A 21781-nucleotide genomic window follows, 5' to 3' on the forward strand; every position below is an offset into this window, starting at 1 on the left:
GCCTTCTTTTTTGTTTTGCTAGTATATGGATGCCCCCCCCCCTCCCCCCCCACCCCTTTCCATAAAATAGCAGTTCCCAGGATTTTGACTTTCAGGTGGTAGGAAGTGTGATGTGTTCCACATCACTCGCTGAGAAAAGCACACAACTCTGATGATGCTTTGATGGCTTAGTTGGAGATGCTGCTCTAAGTAGAACTGGTCTGTCTAGCCAGGTCCATTTTCTAAGCACTGGGAATTCAGCTGTTTTCTTGTGAATTCTTTTCATATTTTATTACCATGAAGAGAATACAAAGAGTGCTTGTTTCTCTTTTTTTTTTCTCCCTCCAGTTGACACAATCCGTATTATTTGAAGGAAAAAAAAAATACACACAGAATGGGAAATAGGGTGGGAAAATGTAATAGGATCTGCAAATCTTTTCTGTCTTGTCTGAGTAAATGAGAGCTGATGAGAGATGCAGCACAATGAGGGCTAGGGAATGCTAGCTGAACTGGTATATAAAGATTGTTTCATTTTGCTTCATTTCATTTTACCATATTGAATTTGAAAAGGAAAATTGCAGCGGACATGAAAGTTTGCTGTGGAAACACCTCAGGTTGCTGTACCCTTGACATGAACCTGGGCAAACATGAAAAGGAGCGTTAACTGAAGTGGTGTATGAATTTTGTAGGTGTGCTTCTGGAGCACTTTCTGAAGTGCCTTTCAGAAACAGTGGCCTGCCTCTAGGCTATTAGGCTACTTCTCTTTAATCTCTTTTATTGTCCGCTTCAGTTACCAGTTCAGGAAAGTTTTTTTATTATTATTATTATTGTTTTTTTTTTTTTGTTTTTTTTTTTTTTTAGCTTTGGTTGTTTTGGTTTTGTTTTTATGAGCCAAAAGCACGCTGATTTTCCAAGTAAATCTGTCATTGTTCCCCCTCCCCAGTGCAGGCTTTCAGAAAGACTAGAAGATTATTTATACCCCCCCCCCCCCCCCCCCCCCGTTTTGCCTACCCTAAAGGCTCATCTTGCATTTTTGAGTGAATGTAATGCAAGCTAGGACAGAACTTGGTCCTAGGTGGGATGCTATGACAGCAATGCACTCATCACTAGACAAATTTTACCTTCAGCACTACAAATAGTAGCGTTTTTATCCAATTGGGGTGGCTGTACATCTCTTGCTGAAGGGAAGAGCTATAGTTAAAATCATTTGTGAGTCAATTCCATCTGAAAAGTTGTCTTTTGCATGTTATTATGCTACCCTAGGCATGGATAATTTTCAAAAGAAAAATAAACAGGGTAGAATTTGTGTTTTTCTTGTAAGTCAAAGTCAGTTGTAGAGGTCTGAAATAATGCAGCATGAACAGCAAACATTTCTGCATAAAATATCCAACAGCACAGATTATAAGATTTGAGACTCCTATAGCAGCAACTACTCTGGGAGATATCTTTGATGATAAAACATTTAAAGATTAAACCTTTTTTCTTTAATCTGCTTTTAAGTAAGTGAATTAGTGTTCAAAAGACTCAACACCTTAGCTTTAGAGTCCAGCTGGTGCAATCCCAAGGCAGATTCACGTTGTGAGCAGACTTAACACACTTCTCTCAAAAACATTGTGTAACTTCTGTAGCTTTATGAGATAGACATGCTTGACCAGCATTTATCTGGCAAGCAGTTTGCTCTGTATGCTTGTTCCCTCTCCAATGTCCTCAAGACTGAAGAGGCTGGGTGGGCATGGGAGGAGAAATGAAGGGATTGGTTTTGCTTTTCTCCAAGCAAAAGGATGGTTTAATGGCATTTGTATAGTGCATCAGCCACTCTGAAGTCAAGGCAGACATTGTTGCTTTCCAACCCTCTGCCCCGTAGCCATTATTAGAGAACACCTCTCCCCTCCTAATGGAGACCTGACAAGCGCAAGAGTATCCACGGGTGAGCGAGTGTTTCTGGATGGGACTCATTCCACAGAGCATCTCTTGAGTTCAGTATGTAAAGTCTGGATGTTGTTAAGTGCTGTGGATTAATGTTTGAACACAATCTGTTTTTTTTCCCCATGGTTCCAGTTTTGGAAGTGGAAGGGTTCCTCACTCTTGTATTTCAGGAAAAACAAAACAAAACATAGTCTCAAATCTTAGATACCAGAAGGGAAGTGAGGAGAAAAGTTCTTCTCCTCCACTCTAGGAGTGGGGAGGCAATGCTACCGGCACGAGAAGATGTAATGGCTAGACAGCAGCAGGGAAAGATCTGAGAACTTAAAAGCTGGCTGAAACCCAGGAAGGGTTGGTGGCTTTTTGGTGGTGGGGTGAGGAAGAATGCTGTACAGCAACCGGTCTTTTACACAAATTATTTCAGTCTAAATCTTTGTCCTGTGCAGTCTGAATAGCTCTCCTATCTCATATACATTAGTAATTCAAGGAATATTCTTTTTAGTACAATAAACAAATTTTTGCTGCTTGACACGTGAAATGCTTGTACTAGTAAATTCCACAGACAGCTTCTGCCCCCCGCTCCCCAATATTGTTTTGTCTGATTATACAACCTTGAAAGTTTAAAATTGACTGGTTTACTGTAAGAAGCATTAAGTAAATGCAATCTCTCTATTTTTAATAACACTAGCTCAAATATCATGTGAGATCACACTAGTCCTCCAGTGTAATTAAGTTTATGGTTTTCTTATGCACTTCAAATGCCTGTGATGTGCAGTTAATAGTATTTTTCAGACAAGTATTAGGACACCTCGGCAGCGATGCCAATGTGGGCTGGTGTCTATCAGCAGTGCAGACACCACAAAGTAATGGAAATTGCAAGACACTCTACTATAATTTGTCTAAAAATATGCATGACAGCAAAGCTTTTTTACCTGAGTTTAGAAAGTGATAAGGCTCTGAATTAGAGTGAAGCTTCATAAACGAATCGGGCATGAAACAAGATTTTCGAGTTTGGCTTGACGTCCAGTGTTTATCGAGACTGAAGTGTGGCTGAATATCGGAGATCTTCTGCATTTTGGGTTTTGTATCATGACTGTATCTGCAGTCTGATCTCTGCTGCATAATTTTTAACTGTATGCTGATAGAAAGCTGCATAGGGAGTTTTGGAGTAAAGATTTGGATGAACTTCTCCTGTGTGTGCATAAATATACGTACATATGTATGTGTATATAATATTTATTTGTTCAATGAAATTGAGGTGTTCAATACAAGGGTATTCTCATAAGGAAAGAAAATGATAGTAAAGATACCCAACTATTCCAATGAAATGGCCTGAAATTATTGAAACAACAACAAAAAAATTTAAAATATTTTCTCCCAAAGTAGGTTGATTTCTTTATTTTCAGACGTTTTGAAAAATGAAGGCCAAGACTTAAGATTTTGAGGAGGCCGAATGTTTCTGACGTGGTTCCAATTGACATGCTTGTTGAACGCTGCAAGTTGCAATTGTATGTAGCTAGGTTTGGATGCAGAGTTGGATTTGAGCCTGCAGTGTGTGCCACAGCTCTGTAAATCAGAAGGGGATCTGACTATTCTGTCATCTTGGAAAGTCTAGGCTGAAGTCTGCAGTATCAGGAGTCTGGGAATCTTGAGATTCAGCTTGGTTGTGTATAGAAATATTGGAACTCAGCCTGCAGTCACCTTCTGAAACGGTCACCTCTGATATAAAAGGACTTCCAGGAGTCTCTGCCTTTGTGGTAGTTTGCCCACATAACCACACTCTCTCTAGCAAGCTGAAATTTAGCTTTAGCTAAAGGCCCAGTAAAGACCAATAGCTAATACGTGGGGCAGCTTCTCAGTGGCTGCCTTTTAAGTTCATGAGCTAACTCCTGTGCAATGCTTTGCTATGCTGCGTGTTGTGGGTACTGCAGATCTGTGTAATCTCTGGCAGGTAGCCATAAACTGGCCGTTCCTTTCTTAAAACAGCGCATGCAAATGCTAACCAACTGTTTGTTTTGTTCATGCAAATTTTTGCCCATGCAAATGTAGGCTGCAGGTTTCCTTTGTTACATATTAAGAGGTTGGAACATTCTTTTAAATGAGAAATAATAACAACGATGGTTAAGCAGCACCATCTCTTTCTGTTTTCTCCTTAATCAAACTAACGTGGCACAGACTTCAGTGAGACTGCTGCATCAGTGAGGACTGCAGGATTTGGCCCAGCAGGTATTAACTTGTATCAATCCTACGGGAAGCTTTCTTTGCCTGGTGTCTGCCTTTTAGGGGGACTGCTGGGGGGCAGGAAGCAGAGCAGCTAGGACAGGCTATCGGAGAACCTGCTGTGGCATCAACTGCCCATTGCTGGCTGGGAACTGCTAGCTGACATTTGAGAGATCATGCTTTATATGAGAAAGTGATGAGTGAATGGAAATTAAAACAAAAGGATTGAAAATAGAGCTGTAATCAATCTAGCCCCAGTATCTCAGTAAACCAGGGATGTTTTTTTCACAGGGAATTTGGGGTAAATATCACAAGTGCCACGATGGCAGGGTCTTCCCTCTCTTCCCCCTCTCCCCCCTCTCCTTCCATTAAATCTACATTTGGAAGGTGGATGGTGCTGACTCATAAATTAAATTGGAGTAATACATACAGTGTATATATATTTCTGTCATTTTGTCTCAAATTAAACACGAACCTTCTCCCCTGACAAGATGATAGAAAAGTTAATTGCTCGCCCTGGCTTTAAATTGGAATTTGAATTTGCAAAATGCTAAAGGTTTATGAGATCTAAATCATGAGGAGCTTAAATTACATTCCTGTGATAAAATATTAATAAATCAATTAAAACATAAGCCGAGTATAATATTACTTTTTTGTAGGAACCTTGAACACAATAATTCATTAGAGTGTGCAGTAACAATTATTGTATCTTTTTTAATTTTCTTTTTTATTAGTTTTTTTTTTTTTTTTGAACTGGGGAAAAGGCAACATCAGATGGGAACATACCACACAATGGTGGAATATTATCCTGGTACCAAATCTAGTCATCTCCTAGTAACAATGCACATGCATACAAAAGCATCGAAGCACCTCTAACTGCACACATGGTGTTGTGGTTCACAGATAACCAGATGCATTCCCTAAAATTCAGGGGCTATTCTCCCCCCTTCACAATGTGGAAAAGAAGGGCAGCAGCACTGGAAGAAAAGTGATCGTACTGCTCCTGCTTCTTTCTTTTTTTCCAGTCCCTTCTTGTGACGTTTTATTATTGTTCTCCTTCTAGTCTCCTTTCCCTAGCTGGGTACAAGATTGGTATGATATCAGTGTCAAAACTTCAGAAATGCGCAGAGCTTTCTGTAAAGCTGGCCTGAGTTTTGTGTTGGGGAAACCTAAGCTAGAACTGGATTTTGTTACTAGCTTTTCAGCTATGTTGTGAACAGCTCTTGCAGCTCTGATCTTTACATAACCCATTTCTGCGTACTATATAAAGAGCACTTCAGGCACAGTATGAAACTTAGTTATTATTTGAGGAAGGAGGTGTTATGCTAGCTCAGCATGCATTTCTTATATGCAAACATTAATACACGAGGAATGCAATTATTATATATACCTGCACACCTCTAGTGCCTGTCAAGGTGCAGATTCCTTAGTCAAGTGCTTTTCACCTTCTGAGAAATGACTGGACTGTATGGCTGATACAGCCTTGCTTGGTAAAGGGTCTAATTGCTATCATTACATTATTTGTGTTGCATTCTTGAAACGTTATTTAGTACAAATTACACACTAGTGCCAAATTGGCAGCTCTGGGGACTGACGGCTGCCGCGTGTATCCATAGCGTAGGTGCTGCGTGCTCTGCCCACCCTGCCCTGCGCCCAGAAATCGTCAGCACTGAGGGATCGACCGAGTAGCCCCTGGTTTTGCCAGCATATAAAGGCTTCTGGACCACCGCTCGGCCTGCCCTATGCAGCAGCAGGGGGGTTTCTGACTGGATGGGGGGATTTAACAGAAGGCCGAGCTGGGCCCTCCTCTCAGGGGATGAGGGGCTGGTGGCGGAGGCCTGTAGGCGGCTGGGGAGGGCTGCGCAGCTGCCATCCCGCTCTGCCTGCTCACGGCCTGCAGCCATCTCACTTGCAGCAGCACAGGGCAGCTGCTCTTGGCCAGCTGAAAGCAGTTAGGGCCAGAGTCAGCTGGGGAACACAGCGAGAGGAGATCCAGGAGCAGGTGGCTGTTCGTGCTCCTCACCACCTGTCTGAGGAATGCTTTGCGGAGCCGGACAGAAGCGATGGCAGGCGCTGGTTTGCCCTGGGCATGGGATCCTTCATGAGGCTTAACCCCTGGATCTAGGGATCCCACCTTATTGTGCTCTCTCAGGGGTGACTACATCTTGCAATTAACCTTGACTTTCCACAGGCTTCTCCGTTTTGCCATCCCTCTGCTGATGAAGCCAGTCAAGGTCCATTGTAGTGATGCAAAATATAATAAAACTGTTTCTTACCACGTGTACCATGACCCTGCTGGTAAGCTCTTCATCAATATTAACAAATTAGTTGTTACTTTTTGTATGTATTATCCTCCCTTTAAGAAGGGGATATGGAGAAAGTCACTTTCCACCAGCTCTTGGGGCAGTAGCCTACGTGCCTTCCAGCAGCCCACCCTCGGGACCTCACCAGAATCCGAGAAATGCCAAAGATAACGGGTCCCGTTCATGGGGAAGCAGAAGGAGATTCATTGAGCTTGTTTTACGTAGACTGAGGAGCAGCTATCAGATATGATTAGCTTCTTGTGGTTACCGCAGTGAGTTGGCATTTAGATCAACAAGCTGCAACTGAAGGCTTCGTATTGCCAGGTTGGTCTGATCTTCCTTTACTATGATTTTTACAGCAATGGGACTGTTGAGGTCTTACCCGCTGGTGTTCACTCAGCTTGATAATTTCATTTACTCAATAGTTTCCATACTTTACGTTTGTTTTAGAGTGTGTCTGAATCTTTGTGAGTGTTCCTGTAAATAACTTTATTTTTTTAAAAATAAAGAAATGGATTAGCTGGAGTTTGTGTGCGTGCAAGGAGATGTTCCAGATTTTTTCTTGTGTGCAGGGACAATTTCCAGCAGAAGCTAAGAAAAACTTTAAAGCTAACTTTTGTCAGTGATATCTTCTGATCAGAGGAATTACAACGGGACAGTGCTTTCTCTGTGGCATACTGTCCTTGCTGGGGAGGAAGCAGACTATATACACAAGTGTTGTCACTCCCCATGTCAAACTTGAAAGCAATTTTAGCACTGGGTAATGCTTGCTACTTGAGAGGGTGAATCGATGCTTATGCATCAGTTCATAAAATGGAGAGGAGGGAGGGGATGGACTGGTCAGTGACAATGCATGTGATGCACTATAGCTTTGCGGATTGTCCCATCCAAGACCTTCCTGCCCTGCACAGAGATCACAATTCCTTTTTTGCTTTTGCCTCAGGAAGACTTCCTTCCTCCTGGATGGCAGCTATTGTCAGAGTTTCCATGTCTGCTGGGGGCACCGAGGTTCTCGCAGACTACGGTAAACATGATTTGGCTCCCGAGCGCTCGTAATCAGGCTTACTTGCACTGAAACAGAGATTGCTCTATTGCAGTGCCAGGCCTCTAGCAATACCAACTGTTAAATAATAAACAGGCCCTGGTTGTTGGCAGTGCCTCCCCACCCCGCCACCCCCGCCAGCATGCAGTACCCATTTTCTGGGTCTACCTGCCTGCCCGCCTCCTAAAGTGCAGCCCCTCGCCTGTGTTTGGTGGAGGTGGAAGCAGCACAGAGACATCAGTCTATGTCTAATCTGCTTAGTTTATTATCCTCCTAGGACCTCGGGTGATATAGCAAACATGCAGTGCTTTGGCAGCACTAACAATGGCTGTGCTGTCGTTCTAGATAATATTACAGATTTTGCCTAATGCATGGGATCCTTTTTTTTCCTCTGTTCATCTGCATGTTCTTTAAGGTCTTTTCTTTTTCGGGGGGTGTTGGGGTTGCTGGGAGGGACTGGTTGCTCCTTAAACAGCTCTGATTTTTTTTTTTTTTTCCTGCAAATTAAAGTAGCATGTTTAACTGGCTTGTTCTCCTGATGGCAGAATGGTATTTATTGTTTTATTGCATTGAGAAGTATTACCTAACCTTTTTTTTTTTTTTTTTTTTTTTGGTATTTCGTGGTTAGAATGGGTACTGGAACAATCTATTTATTTATTTATTTATTTATTTATTTTTGGGGGAGGAATCAAGGGACTCTGTTATGAATGACAATCTGCCAGTGGGGGAAAAATACTGTAAGTAAGCCCTTGTCCTTCTCTCCATTTTGGAGACTTGTGTAGTTTTCATTTGATTTCCTTGTTACTGTGTACACAGTACACATGTGGAAAACTGTGTGTCCTGTTTTATGCATAAGTGAAGTTCAAGAGCTTGGAGATAAGTTAGGAAAAATATTATGATATTGTGAAGAGGAAGAGATTATATTGCAGAGTTAAAATGTAACTGCATGAATAGATTAGAGTGTACATATTAATTTCCCTTTCGTTCTCTAAAACCTTGAATGGAACAAAAGCCAGAATTTTCACTTGGTGGGATAATAATTTTTTGTAAACCCATACACGAAATGGATTTTAAACAAAGTATTCTTTGCTAATCCATACAATTAAAAAGCCCTATATTTGGAGTCAACTGAAACTTTTTTTATATCTCTGCACGGTATAGCTGATTTCTTTTCTCATCTGTGAGGGAATTTTCTGAACCATGGATTAACTGTGGTATAGATGCTGAGAAAAGCCTTCATGTTTTCAACAAATATTGTACTATAAAAAGTCTGATATTTTTGTAATGGTCTGGGGGACATTCCATCAAAATTTCCTATCAACTCTATTTGAAACTCCACCCTTCTATCATAATTATGGCAGGTGGCAAATAGAAGGAAGCAATTGCAATTAGTAACTGGACTTGGGAGCATTGCTCTGTCACTAGCTTTTTTTAGCAGTCATTCCTGTCTACAGCTTTAACATTACCCCAGTTAAAGGGTTTGAGAACCCTTTATTTAATGAAGTCCTTGCTTTATTTGTGCTTAGTGTCTAAGATGGTGAGGTCTATGAATGATCAATGTTGTTCCTTCTTAAAATACATTGTGTTATATATTATATATCCACTTTAAGTTATTGAGTTACAGCAAATACTCTAGAATCAGGTAGAAAACTTAAGTTTGTCTAAATCCTTGGGTCAAATCTTGTCAGATGATATTTTCAAAATGCCTACTTGACGTTAGGAAAACAACAATGTTGGCTTCCCATGTTATTTTTTTTTCCTAGCGTACTCGAGCACTTCTGAAAAGTGTGTGATATTTGTTGGTTGGCTGTTGTTGTTTGGTTGGCTGTTTTATGTTTTTTTTTGTTTGTTTGTTTGTTTTTCTTTTTTGTCCATTATTATTATTATCCTGAAGGCTTTGGCCTGAAGAAGCATCTGGAATTTGATTTGGTCTATGTTGAGACAGCAGCAAAGATGATGGCTACTGTTTGCATTTACTTTACCTGATCTTTATTGATGATTGTTTAATTGATTCTTAATAGGAATAAATTGGAGTTTAATCCTTCTGAAAGTCTTCAGAATATGGGAGAAATATCAGTAAATGAACTTTTTGGTTAAGATTTTTTTTTTTTTTTTCCTGAAAGGTGTAGAATTTACATAGTTTGAGTGTTTTTTTTTTTTTTCTAATTTCATAAGAATATTGAAGCAATGCCAACAGATAATTTTAGGAGGCTAAAACAGGGCAGCTACAGGTATGCAGGGAGAGGCAGTGCACTCAGGAGATTAATGAAGTGCCTTTGCAGCTGCTATTGTAGAAGCTGGAAACCTTGTTTCATTAAGCAGAAAAATAAACTACAGAAACAGAAGACTCCCTCTCCTTCTTTCTAAAAGTGTTTCCTTTCTTAAAATGCACATTTTAATCCAGTGGGAAGAGTCTTTTCTTACTGCTGACATACTCCTTAAATCATATTGTTTTCAGGCAGTAGGTAGAGTGTGTAGATGAGTGACATTTGCTTGTAACTGTAACTAAAACATAGTTTTAGTGACATCAAAAAAAAATTATTGCATTTATAAGCTGAGCCATTTTCAGCAGGTAGAAGGAAACCTCAGATCTAGGGGTAGCAACCGAACATCTCTTATCCCTTGCAGTGCCCGTGGCTGAACCATCTTGGGGTGGGATTTATTTAGCAAAGACAGTTGTCTTGGTCAGTAATTGGTCAAGGGAATTGCCGGGATGAAATGCAAGGAGCAAAAGTGGTTCAGTAGGTGGTGCTATTCCCTTGAAGCCAGTTCTGATGCTGTGCCCAGCAGTATATTTGGGGAGGGGGGGGTTGTCTATGTTCTACAGGATTAGCCTTCAGATAGGGCCTGAAAAGCTGTATTTTGTTGCAATACAAATCTCGTTTGTGTTTTTTGTTAGCTGTAGTAGTATTCTTAGATGCGTATTTGAACTCTTGGGAATGTGGGGGTGGGAAATGCAACAGAGGATAAAAGTGGTTTCAGAGTCATGTCATACATACTTGAACCTGAAGCTTGAAGCAAATTTCATGATCTGAGGGATCCAGGAGTCATAACTGAAAAGAAGGGAGGAAAAAAAAAAAAAAAAGGAAAATGTTACATGTAACAAATCAATGGCTGCAAAAGGGAGATTTTTTCCTAGCTGTGTGGATAGCATTCTTTCAGGTAGCATCAAATTTGGCTTCAAGAACAAAGCAGAGTTGAATCTAGAAGCAGACTTAGTGAGAACTGCAAACATTCCAGAGCTGGGAGTTGCTTGAATGTGAGCTCTCAACGATGGCTCTCCACTGAGCTATGTGCTAGTGAAATAACTAACAAAGAAAGCAACACATTTTTCAGAAGCCATGAGCAGTATCTTTCCAAGCTGCCTCCAGACGTCAGAATTTTATTTTATTTTATTTAAGAAATCTTGAGAACCAGCAAAACTGGTTGTACAGTGCTGGGTGTATACCGACCCTTCTGTGAGAGGACCGTTTGTTAAGGTCACTCAGAAAGAAGAACAGTCTGTTTGCAAGTTGCATAAAAATATATAATCAGAAACTTCCTCTCATGCGGTTTGGGGTCAGAAAGGACCACTGGATCATCTGGTTTGACATTCTGTGTCACAAGTTGTTAGATTTGACCAGTCATCTGTGATCTGAACCCAGTTATGCATGTACAGCATCTCTCCATCTTGAAGCCATCAGGAAGTTAAAGCTCCTCCCTTCTATTGGTAGTTTTGTTCCGATGGCTAATTCCCTTGCTGTTTCAAAATGTGGTTCACTTCTGGTTCGATTTGACTTTTTCTTTCTTTCTTTCTTTCTTTCTTTCTTGGCTTCATGTTCCAGACTTTGGTTCTTGTTATGCCTTTCTTCACCCAAGTGAAGATCCCTTCAGAAAACAATACAACAAAGAAAAGTAAAAACGCCTTCCCAAGCCTGCCCACTACCTCCTGTTTATGCCTCCAGGGATTGTGTTTAGCCATCTTTACCACATTGCACTGGGTGTTCTTGTTCAGTTGTTTGTTCATTGTGACCTCTAAATACTTTTTGGAGCTGCTCTCTTCCAGGATGTAGCACGTTCCCCACTCCCAATGCTGTAGATACAATATACGTTCCTTTTTCTTAAACACATGCCAAGCTAAAAAGTGTGTTATTTGAAGGAACTGCAGTTTGTGCAATGACTGATTCTCCCCACCCACAGATGCCCCGTTCTCCTGATCTTTTGTCAGTCAACCTTTCGTTGTGTCACCTGGAAACTTTTCTCAGCAGTGCTTTTATAACGTAGGAGTCATTGTTCTAAATGCTGAATAATATTGGGGGCTATTACTGTTTTTACCTGAATCTTACTCGAGATGCCTCCGTTTGAAGATCCCCCAAGTAACGTTTTTCTGAGGGTTTACCATTAGTTAGTTGTTAAGCCATTCCACATGTGCTTTCATTGGCAGAACTGGGAAGCTGTGCAGTTAGCACTAAGTCAAGTGCTTGTGAAACGGTAAGTGTATCACATTTATGCTGTTATGTTCAGTAAACGCGTATGCTTACCAAAGAATGAAATCAGGTTTATTTGACGAGCTATCTTCCATCATAATGCCATGGTGACTGGCATTAATTATATTCCTATCTTTATCGATAAATTCACTCTTGGCATATGTGGGTGCAACTTCATCATTGTCAGTGGAATTGCACGTTTTGCATGTCTAAAGTATATTTGAATGAGCTTGTATTAAAAAAAATAATAATAAATTAGCAAAGCAAAACCCAGCAAAAATGGGAACAGCAATATGAGCAAGAGTACCTTAATATTTGGAAAGCAGGTCTGTAACTTCTTTGTGTGGCTGTGAATGGAATACACTGGTCCTAGTGACTGCAGGCAGAGTGGGAAAGGTTTCTAACTGGACCTTTAATTTACCAAAAGACATGTGGAGCCTCTTACAAGAGTTAGTGCTGGATCTGAATTCTTCCTGTATCTTGCATAAAGCATGTGCTATGTGGGCATCTATGCTGTACTCCCACTGTCCTCCCTTGTTTGTACTAAAGCTCAAAGTAAAGTTTGATTTTCCTCAGCTGGTCTCCTTTCACAATGGAGACCTAGAGGGGAAAGTCTCAAAAGTACAGCAGAGTTGTAGGTGTGATGAGATGTCTATGAAGCAGCTGTTCTGATTCGGAGGTGGGAGGTTGATGTCTCCTGTAAACATCCCAGCATTCCTTTCAGATAGCTTAAGACATGATTTCCACGCCCTGTCCCCCCGGTCAGGTCTTAAGATATTTTTCGCATTAAACAAACCCTATTTTGTCTAAGAAGCCTCAAATGTCTTCAAAGTAGTCTCCAAATTAAAAATATTAAAGGGCTTTGCAACCAAGATCCACGGACAATTGCAGTTGCTTCTGTATAGCGTATAGAAATTTTCAAAGTATGGGTGAGAGCCGTGTGTATAGATGTATTTTAATCACACATAAAATAAACGTGTCAATTTTATTTTGTCTCTAGGGCTTGGAAACTTGGCCAAAATTGGGCTGGAGTGGATGGAGGGGGGGAAGAGGAGAATTAGAGTACAGAAGAACGACCTACTTAAAAAATTAAATTGGAAAAAAAGACTAATGGCTTGTAGCTATGGGATAATGGAATTTGGGACACTGGTGACTACTTCATCCTAATCTTCCTTTTAATTGACAACAAAGATGTTTGTGCTTTGTTATGGAAGGACTTTGTGATCAACATGCCGTTGCATGAAACATCCTATTTAAGAAGCTGTTCAGAGCAAATAGCTCAGGATTCCAATGTCCAGGGCTAGGATTTTCACTTGGATCCATTCATGCTATGTTCTGAGGGAAACTCAGAACATAAAAATAAGTTTCCTCCCTGGAAAAAAAAAAAAAAAAAAAAAAAAGCCCCCCCTTCCTTTCTAAAAACTTAAGCTTCTTCCTTTTCAAAGTCCAAAAGAGTGAAGGTCAATATTTTTAATGGATATCGTGTGGCAGGTTAAGGTTATCCCTAGTGAAAATATTTGGGGTTGGGACTCTTTGTGTTGCAAAGGACTGTTGTTTCTGATCCATCCCTTGGACATTACTGTGATACAAATATTTTAATTTGCATAATGTACAGGTTGGAGAAGTTGAAACAGAATTTAAGTGATCTCAGTGTTGTAATAACAGGTAAAATCCATGAGTTCCAAGCCCACTATTTTAGCATCAGGCTGTTATTTTACTTAGTAGCTGTATTCTGAAAGTTAATGAAAGCCTTCTGTTTTCAGGAGAAGATGCCTTTACGAGGAAGTGCTTAGCAATAAACCTTTTGAAATAGCATTTTTTTTAACTTACTACAGTTTTTCACCCTCTAATTTATTACCATTTTGTTATTCTTGATGAAAGTGGCATTTTATGTCTTAGCAGTTTATCTGTAAATTCAGCCTGCAAGCCCTTCTATCTTAAAAGTTCGTAGTAGTTTTGGTGCATACTACGTGCCCTGGGGAGCCTGAACGATGTATTAAAATCCCCACCCTTCATCCCCTTCCAAATACGACAATCAGGATTCAAAGTGAGAATAATTACAGCTGTGCAGTTACAGCACTTCTGAAAGACAGGGTAATATGAAGACTCCAGAGGAAATGTTAACAATTCTAATAGTTTTTCATAAAAGACAGAGAGACACTGTCAAACCAGAGGTTTAAACAAAGAATAGGTTGTTAAAAATAAAATAATTCTCTTTTTTTTTTTTTTTTTTTAAAAAAAAAAAGGACTTAAAGGCCATCGGGGCCAGCTGAACCTTAGTAACAGAGCATAAGCAGCCAAAAAGTTCTGGTCTAAAACATTAATGTCTTGCTAGCAAAAGAAGACATGTCTATTATCTGCCCCACTAGATAAGTCACAAGGGGACACCAAGGAAAGAAATAAATCTTTCACTACCTTTCTCTGAAATACCTAAATTAAGGTTAGTGGCTACGTTTAACAAAGAGAAAAGTGTTTTGTCTGTGCTGCACATAGTGAACTATTAGTAGTTTTTGTACCAGCCGAGCGATGTGCTATTGTCCGTCATCTTTCTTTCTCCTTTTTATCCTCGATTTGAATAATTCATGGAAAAAAATGATCACTTCATAATGCCACAAACTCACAGCAGGCAAAACTAATTTTACATGATATGAAAACAGATTTTATTTATTTAAGAGTAATATTTAAAGAAAACAACAACTTTTTTGACACCAGCTGCTGGGAAATAAATAGAATATTTTATGACAGAAAAAAAATCTAAACGCGTTAAAAGCTGTTCCTGAGAGATGGATTAAAAAAATAAAATATAGAAATTGAGCAGATAAATTTAAACGTATCGGTCACTGATGTAATTCTGATCTTTAAAGGAGGGAAGGATAACTTTCTGTTCCTCCAACACACTCAGAGGAATGGTGAGTTGTACACAAAAAGGTTTCTGGATAGCTGGTCTCTGTGTGCTGCTCAGGTGACAATTTGGAGGACCTTTTCCATCCTCCAGACCAGATGGTTTTTTTCAAGTGCCTGTTACATAAGAAACAAGCCTCTTTTTTTTGTCTAGTTTTTCCATATCTGAGCTCAGCTCTTAAAGTAGGAGGAAACACTGAAGAACTGGGATACGATGTTAAGCTACAGCTTTTTTTCCTTGAGGTGGTTTGTGAGTGCACCAAGAAGTATTCTGGAGAGGAAAAAGGAGGAGAAAAGAAAAAAAAAAATCTGTTAATGGTGCTGTGTGCTGATTTTCCTTTGCTCTCTGGAGTAAGAGGACCAAGAGCCGCTGTACAGCGCCAGGGGAACGGCGACGTGCAGTGCCAAGCGCTAGCGTCTCTCCCCGCGGCGCAATGCGGTGGCTGGAGTTGGGCTGAGGATGGATGGGCTGGGTGCCATGGGCGGGCCTGGGTTTAATCTGGGATGTACGAGAGTCCAAGGATCCGTCCCTGCATGCCGAGGGGAGGAGGGGATGGGGAACGAGAGGAAGGCTGTGCCATCGTTTTAGTTCAAAAGCAGGGGGAACAAATGCCCTTGGTAATATAAATGCTGTTGACTGCGTTTTCATGTAAAATTGTTTAACTTAAAAACTCTTAGTGACAGAGGGAATGTAAATTTGAGGCTGAGAGCCTGAGTCATTGGCAGAAGTTTATTATTATCCCTGATAACAGCTGAATTCCAGCCTTCCTGCGTGCTATAAAATGGGGCAGTTTTGTCTATTATTGGCGCCGCGTGCACCGCTATACTTACGGGTTTGTCAGCAGTTCAACTCTAAGCCCCTATTTTCACGGGTTTATAACTTGACTGTTAAAAATTCACTCTGGGCTGAAACTTGGCACGTGAGATGAAGTCTCAGCAAGTTATGCTGAAACTTAGGCTGTCCTTGGGCAGCTTCATGATGTTCAAACACTCAGTGTTTTGGGGGGGGGAGAGAGGGTAGGGTCCCAGCTTTTTGTGCCTTTGGAAAACGGCACTGTGGTTGCTTAGTGGCATGCATAGAAGAACCGATGTTCTTGCACACATCTCAGACCTGAGAGGACTAGTATTTAAATTGCATCTAACTCATCTGTTCTCATTCTTTCTAGTTTTACATGGAGAGAATCCATCTGGCCCTTTCTGTGGGTTTGGTTAAATGGGAGTTAAGTGCACTGCTGTTTTGCTGCACCTTAAGGTTTAAATACCATTTAACTAGCTCCCATTAATAAGTTAATATTTGTATAGAGCTTGGGCAATATAACATATTCAAAGTACACGGAGTAGGTGGTTATTCAAGACTTTCAGAAAATATATTTTCTAAGAGGTGGATTTCAAGGCTGTAACACAGTTGTAACTGTTGGGTGGTTATAAAGATGCAACCTTTTGCGCTACTCCAAGGTAACTTGGTACAAGGCATGCTGTAATCATGCGAGGAGCACTGTTTGGTGGTTTTGTGAGCTCTGGTTTGTCAAGGTATGTGGATCGGCTTTTTTTTTTTTTTTTTTTTTGAGTTGCAATCTTGAAAATAATGACATCATGTTATTTTTTTTGATTTTCTAGCTGGTCAGGGTGACTAGGGAGTACCTTTCTTGCAAATCAGCAAGAATCCTTTAAACAAGCAAACAAATAGCGGTAACTCTTCGTGTGATTATTTAGATTTATTCTGGCTGTGAAATCTAAATTGTCTTGGGAAAATGGACCTGTCTATATGTCAGAATCAAAAGCATGGGCAAAATACTACAAAAGAGAAAGTCTGGGGGGGATCACCAAGGGGCAAAGGATATCTGTATCTAGAGAGAGCGAGAGAGAACCGTGGGTTGAAATTCAGCTTTTGACCTGTATGGGAAGATGCTGCTTGTCTTTTGTTATAATGAATAAATACAACTATGTGTTCGGAAGAAAACTTGTCCACGCTTTATCCTTATGTTTTTCAGCACTTGTCCCATTGGGCATCTAATTCTTGGCTTCAATCCAGTGATTAAAGAACAGTACTAGAGGTGAAATTTGTCCAGCAAAACAAATTTTCTTGTCTTATGCAATCATAAATTCTGGATTTTCATACACGTCAGTGTTCTGGATTTACACTAAAGTATATCTAAGATCAAAATATGGTCAGCTATCTAAAATTTATGAGTTTAACTTTTGAGCTATAAGGTAGCAGTTTGTTGGCATAGACCTTCTTTTGCTGAGGTCATGGGGTCTGTCCGCCAGCATCCTCGCCTGCAAAAAAAATTTCATTATCTTAAAATCCCCCATTCTTGGTGGATGACTCTCATACCTATCCAAGATAATCTCAGGGGAAAACGTTAAATACAGTCCTCTGGGATTGGCTAACAAATATTTAAATGTCTTACTGCAGTGGAAATAGAAAATCCACGTAACGAATTGTAATTAGCAGTGAGGCTGAGGTCCATCATCTGGAACTAACTTTTTGCTAAACTTTAGATGAATTCAGGCACTGTTGGCAGAGCTTGTGAAAAGGTCAAGGGGGTGCATAACTGATAGAGTGCTGTATGATCAGTCTTTGAGGTCTCAGTTTAAAAAGCATCATTAACTCAGTGTTACCTTTCAGTGCCTTTCTAAAATCTTTCATTTTAGACGAGAGGCCTGCGTGCCGAATTTAAGAGGCTTATTCTCTTACACAGAAATAATGCTGCTAAGCTGCTAGAAATCTCAGCAGCTTAATATAAATGTTCAAATAAAAAGTTAGTATTTTAACTGTATAACCTTCAAATATAATTAATAATGAAATCCTAAGCAGGAGCCTAGGGGAAAGCATTTGGATTCTTTCTATTTGTGGAATAGGTGCAGGTCTCTAGTGTGCAGTTGAAAATAGGGACTAAATATGAGCTTGATGATTTGGAATTCACTAATGTGCGCTGCCGAATACAGTCAGAGTTGGGATATAAAGTAGAGCACAGGAGAAAAAGAAAACACAAGGACTTGGCCCACCAACTTCACACTTGGGTAAAATTTCAAACTTTTGTACCAGTTGGAGGTACTCAGATGCGGAGCTTTTCACATTTTGCCCTGAGGATCAAACTGTGTTGTTCTGGCAGTGCAGGAGACAGTATGTTATTTTTCTTCCTTCCCTTACCGGACCACCCAAATAATTATTCCAGAGTATAATTATGGGAAACAAAATCACAGTAAGAGAATGCTTCGTGACTACCTGCAACACAAACCTGTAAAGATTTCTAGCGCAGCAAGATGCTCTCAAGAAATCAGAACTTGAGCTCTGCAGCAGTCTCGGTTATTAACGGGAACTATTTAATTGTGTGCCAAAATTTTGGCCCTAGTAATGAAATAAGCATAGAGGTAAACTGCCAGCAGGTACTTCAAATGTAAGTGACGTCCAAACAGCATTCCTCCAGAGCGCAGGTGGAAAAGGCCTTGGAAATTGCTGTTTTGTTCCAGGTTTTCCAGCTTCTTTAGGCAGCTTGCAGCACATGCAGTAGGCCTGATTAAGGTATAAATGAGGGTCAAATTGTGGGTTACTGCATTGAAATCCCTGGAGACACATGATTATAAAGAAGATGCAAGTAGAAAATAAAGTTCTGTGTACAAAGTAGTCAGTATCTACACACTGCTGTCACACCGTGAGGTCTGAGGTACTGTGGTTATTTCCTATGTAGGTATCAGTTGCCATTTTAGTGGCAGCCTCTGGAGAAGCGATAGTATTGCCTAATGGAGCAATCATACTACTTGTTGGAGAAAGAAAGATATTTTTAGACTTGTCTTTTATGACAACCCCTTGAAATGGCTGATGATGCCTAAAAGGGAGAGCATGGAAGTCAAACAGGTAGAAGCAAAAGTCTCATAAAATGTGAAAAGGACACTAAACTAACGCATAGTCTGCTCTTCTAGATTCACCCACCTGCAGCACATCATCTACTAGGACTAGGGCTGCATTTTAATTTTGAGGCCACCTTCCATCTTGCAGGCTATGTCATGTTGCAGCTCCTCCATTCCCTTATAGCAGCTACCTCATCCCTCTTGGCATCAGCTGCTCTTTGCTGCCATGGCTGGAAACCAGCCTTTTGTGATGGTCTGGGGTAGCTGTAGGAGAATTGCTCTTCTATCTTGCATTTTTCTTGAGAGGGGAAAAAAAAATGAACACACTGAAAATACTTGCTTGTCCATATGTAGCCTATTGCTAACCAATTCATTAATGTTTCGGGATTGTGCTCTCTTTTCCCTCCACCTCAAGCAACTGAAGGGTGTACTAATGAATGACTATTTAACAGCTTCAGATTGTTTATGCAGTCTTGAGGTCTTTTATGTAACCCTTCCCAAGTGATCATATCTCAATGTGCCTTGTGCAATTAACACGTTGTTATTCTTTGTTATTTGAAGCCAGAAACTGACCAGTGTGAAGCTGTAGAAACTGAAATACAGTGCAGTGGAAATCATTTTTTCCCCTTAATCCAGATTAATGTCCTTGACCTCTTTTGAGACGTGAGCAGATGAAGATAGGAGATACCTAAAATTCTAGCAGATCCCACAAATTACATATTTTAGTTTTATTTGAGATCTTCATTCTCTTTCACAATGTTTGTTAAACCTCACAGAATCTCCATAGGGCATGCAAATTGTTCATCTTAGCCAAAATAAAATGTTAAGTACATAATAGATCTGGAATGCAGGTCTAGTCTTCTGACATCTTTAGCTGTTGATTGGAAACATAAAGTTTATTTATTTTCTTGTCAGTATAGTGCTTCTTAATGACATATACTCTTTCTCCCACCTCAAGAAAACCTCTCCTTAGAGGGTTGTTTGTTTGTTTTTCCCCCAGGACTGTGGAAGGTGGTAGAGGAAAAGAATGCATTTTCAGTAATTTTCAAAAAACGTTAGTTCAGTGAGCATGGGAATTCATGAGTCGAGGTCTTATACTGGCTAGTGTTATCGTTGAGTGACTTGCTGTCTAAAGTCGTGAGCTTGTGTGCACCTAAAAGGTGTGAGCTCGTACTGCTGTTCTTGTCTGGGGGAATTTTTAGTGTTTCTTTCTACCCCCTATTTTGTATGAAGACAGTAGGAATAAGCTTTTTTATTTTTTTTTATTTTTTAAATATGGTTATACTTCTCTAGCATATTTTCCTGAAATTGATAAATTTATGTAAAAGATGATTAGGGAGAGGATATATCCAGACGGCACACTTTTAGCCTTAAGAAAACCAAGAGAAAAAGCTGGTATCCAGAGATGGATATCCTTAGTTTCCTTAGTTATTCCAGGTTTAACCAATGATTTGGTCTATGACCTTTGGCAAACCACTTGTCTCTTTATGCTTGATAAAGATTGATTGATTGAATTGATCTTCTCATGGGATGAAGGCCATTTTCAGATGCTGATTGAGGTTCTCAGGGTTCTTTATTGCAAAATACCGAGAGGGTAGAAGATAATGGTAAACAGTCTGTCAGTATTTTCTTAAGATATGCTAACATATATCTTGAAAATGATTCATACTGAAAGGTTTGATCAAGTTCTGCTGATTGAATAATGCAGTTTCTCTGAATTAAGGAGAGCTTGGAGTATGGTCTGAAATGCCTGAAGAAAGGAGACCTAAAGGCAGTTATGGGTTTGGAGAGGTTTACCTGAACTTTTACTTCCCATTAATAAAACAATCTCCCAGAAAGAAGGAGGGTTTTAAATCTTCGCATGCTATCTATGACTTACTGTCAACTGAAACTTGCCATAAGAGAAACAGACTATATAAGCTTAGCTTGGGTTTTTGTTTGGTTTGTTTTTCTCCTTATCACTGGCAAACGTATTACAAGTAAAGCATCGAGATACCTTTTTCATTCCTTTCATCTCTCTATAATGTATGCTAGAGCCAATTCCTTCCCCTCTTTTTTTCTATTATTTGATAATGTGATGCAACATGTGACCAGTGTAGTGGGAAGCCAGGTATCAGCATCAGTTATAACAAATTCAAGTGCTTCTCAGCTTTTTAGCGCCCAGCCTATTGTGTCCAGTGTATTGCTTGATTAGAGAAGTTGGTAGCCTATAATTTACTCATTAAAATCAGTCCACTGTGGAGCTTGCCTTACAGCTTTCCTGCTGCTGCTTCTGGGGGAGGCTTCAGGGACTTGTCCTTCCTCCCTGCTGTTGCAGCTGAATATGTGCATTCCCCGTGTCAGGGAATGGGATGTTTCTGTGATGGGAGTGTTAGGAAGACTGTTAAATCAGGCCAGTTTAAAGCTTAAAAGCAAATCTTAATAAGATACTAGTGTTCGTTAACAATGCATATAGGCAATGGTTAGTTCTTAGTCATTACTAATTACTATCACTGCATATTCAAACAGTTGGTGCTTAACAATCATATCCTCCATGAGCTACAAGCATGCAATACCACAGTTTAACACCTGTTAGTTGTCCTGCAGTCCCCAGTGATCTTAGTCAACTTAGTGATCTTAGTCGAGGTCATCAAAGTTCAGAGCTTCTTTATGAGGGAATTGACCTCTTCATTCTTTGTTTTCAATTGCTCTTACTTGAGGTTTTTATGCTTCTTAGCCCTCTTCCTGCTAAAAAGGTGTGTCTGTGGGGGGTGGGGGGGGTAGTTTCATCTGCTCTCAGTGCTACCTTATTTTTAGGGTAAGCACTTGCTCAGTTGGTGTGGGAGCTGTCATCTTTAATGCTCCTTGAGAGGGCAGGATAGTAGGAATAACAGGCACAGTTCTGCAAGAAGATAGTTTATTGTTCGTAGCTTTTATTTGTCCATTGTGTGATCTCCCAGAGCCCATAATGATTCTGATTAACTGAGTTTGTTAAAGGATCCATGTTAAAGGATTCATGGGTATTGCTTTGCTCATACAGATTAAAGGGATGGTGCTTCCAGAACTTGTTATAAAGCTTTGTAAAAGGGAGTGGATTTTTTTTTTTTTTTTTTGGG

General features: G+C 40.1%; 1 protein-coding gene across 19 annotated transcripts in view; it reads left to right on the forward strand.

Moving 5' to 3' along the window:
- Positions 1-21781, forward strand: part of ZBTB20 (zinc finger and BTB domain containing 20) — a 458760-nt gene that overhangs the window by 103654 nt on the left and 333325 nt on the right. Inside the window, exon 1 of one of the 19 annotated variants that reach the window (XM_035314852.1) lies at positions 4108-4128. The exons of the other annotated variants lie outside the window; for them this stretch is intronic. The gene's annotated coding sequence lies outside the window, so the exon portion shown is untranslated. Of the gene's footprint in view, positions 1-4107; positions 4129-21781 lie in introns of those variants that run through there. 19 annotated transcript variants of the gene reach the window in all.

The sequence above is a fragment of the Oxyura jamaicensis genome, chromosome 1 (assembly GCF_011077185.1).
Source record: "Oxyura jamaicensis isolate SHBP4307 breed ruddy duck chromosome 1, BPBGC_Ojam_1.0, whole genome shotgun sequence".
In the NCBI taxonomy this organism is placed as follows: Eukaryota; Metazoa; Chordata; class Aves; order Anseriformes; family Anatidae; genus Oxyura; species Oxyura jamaicensis.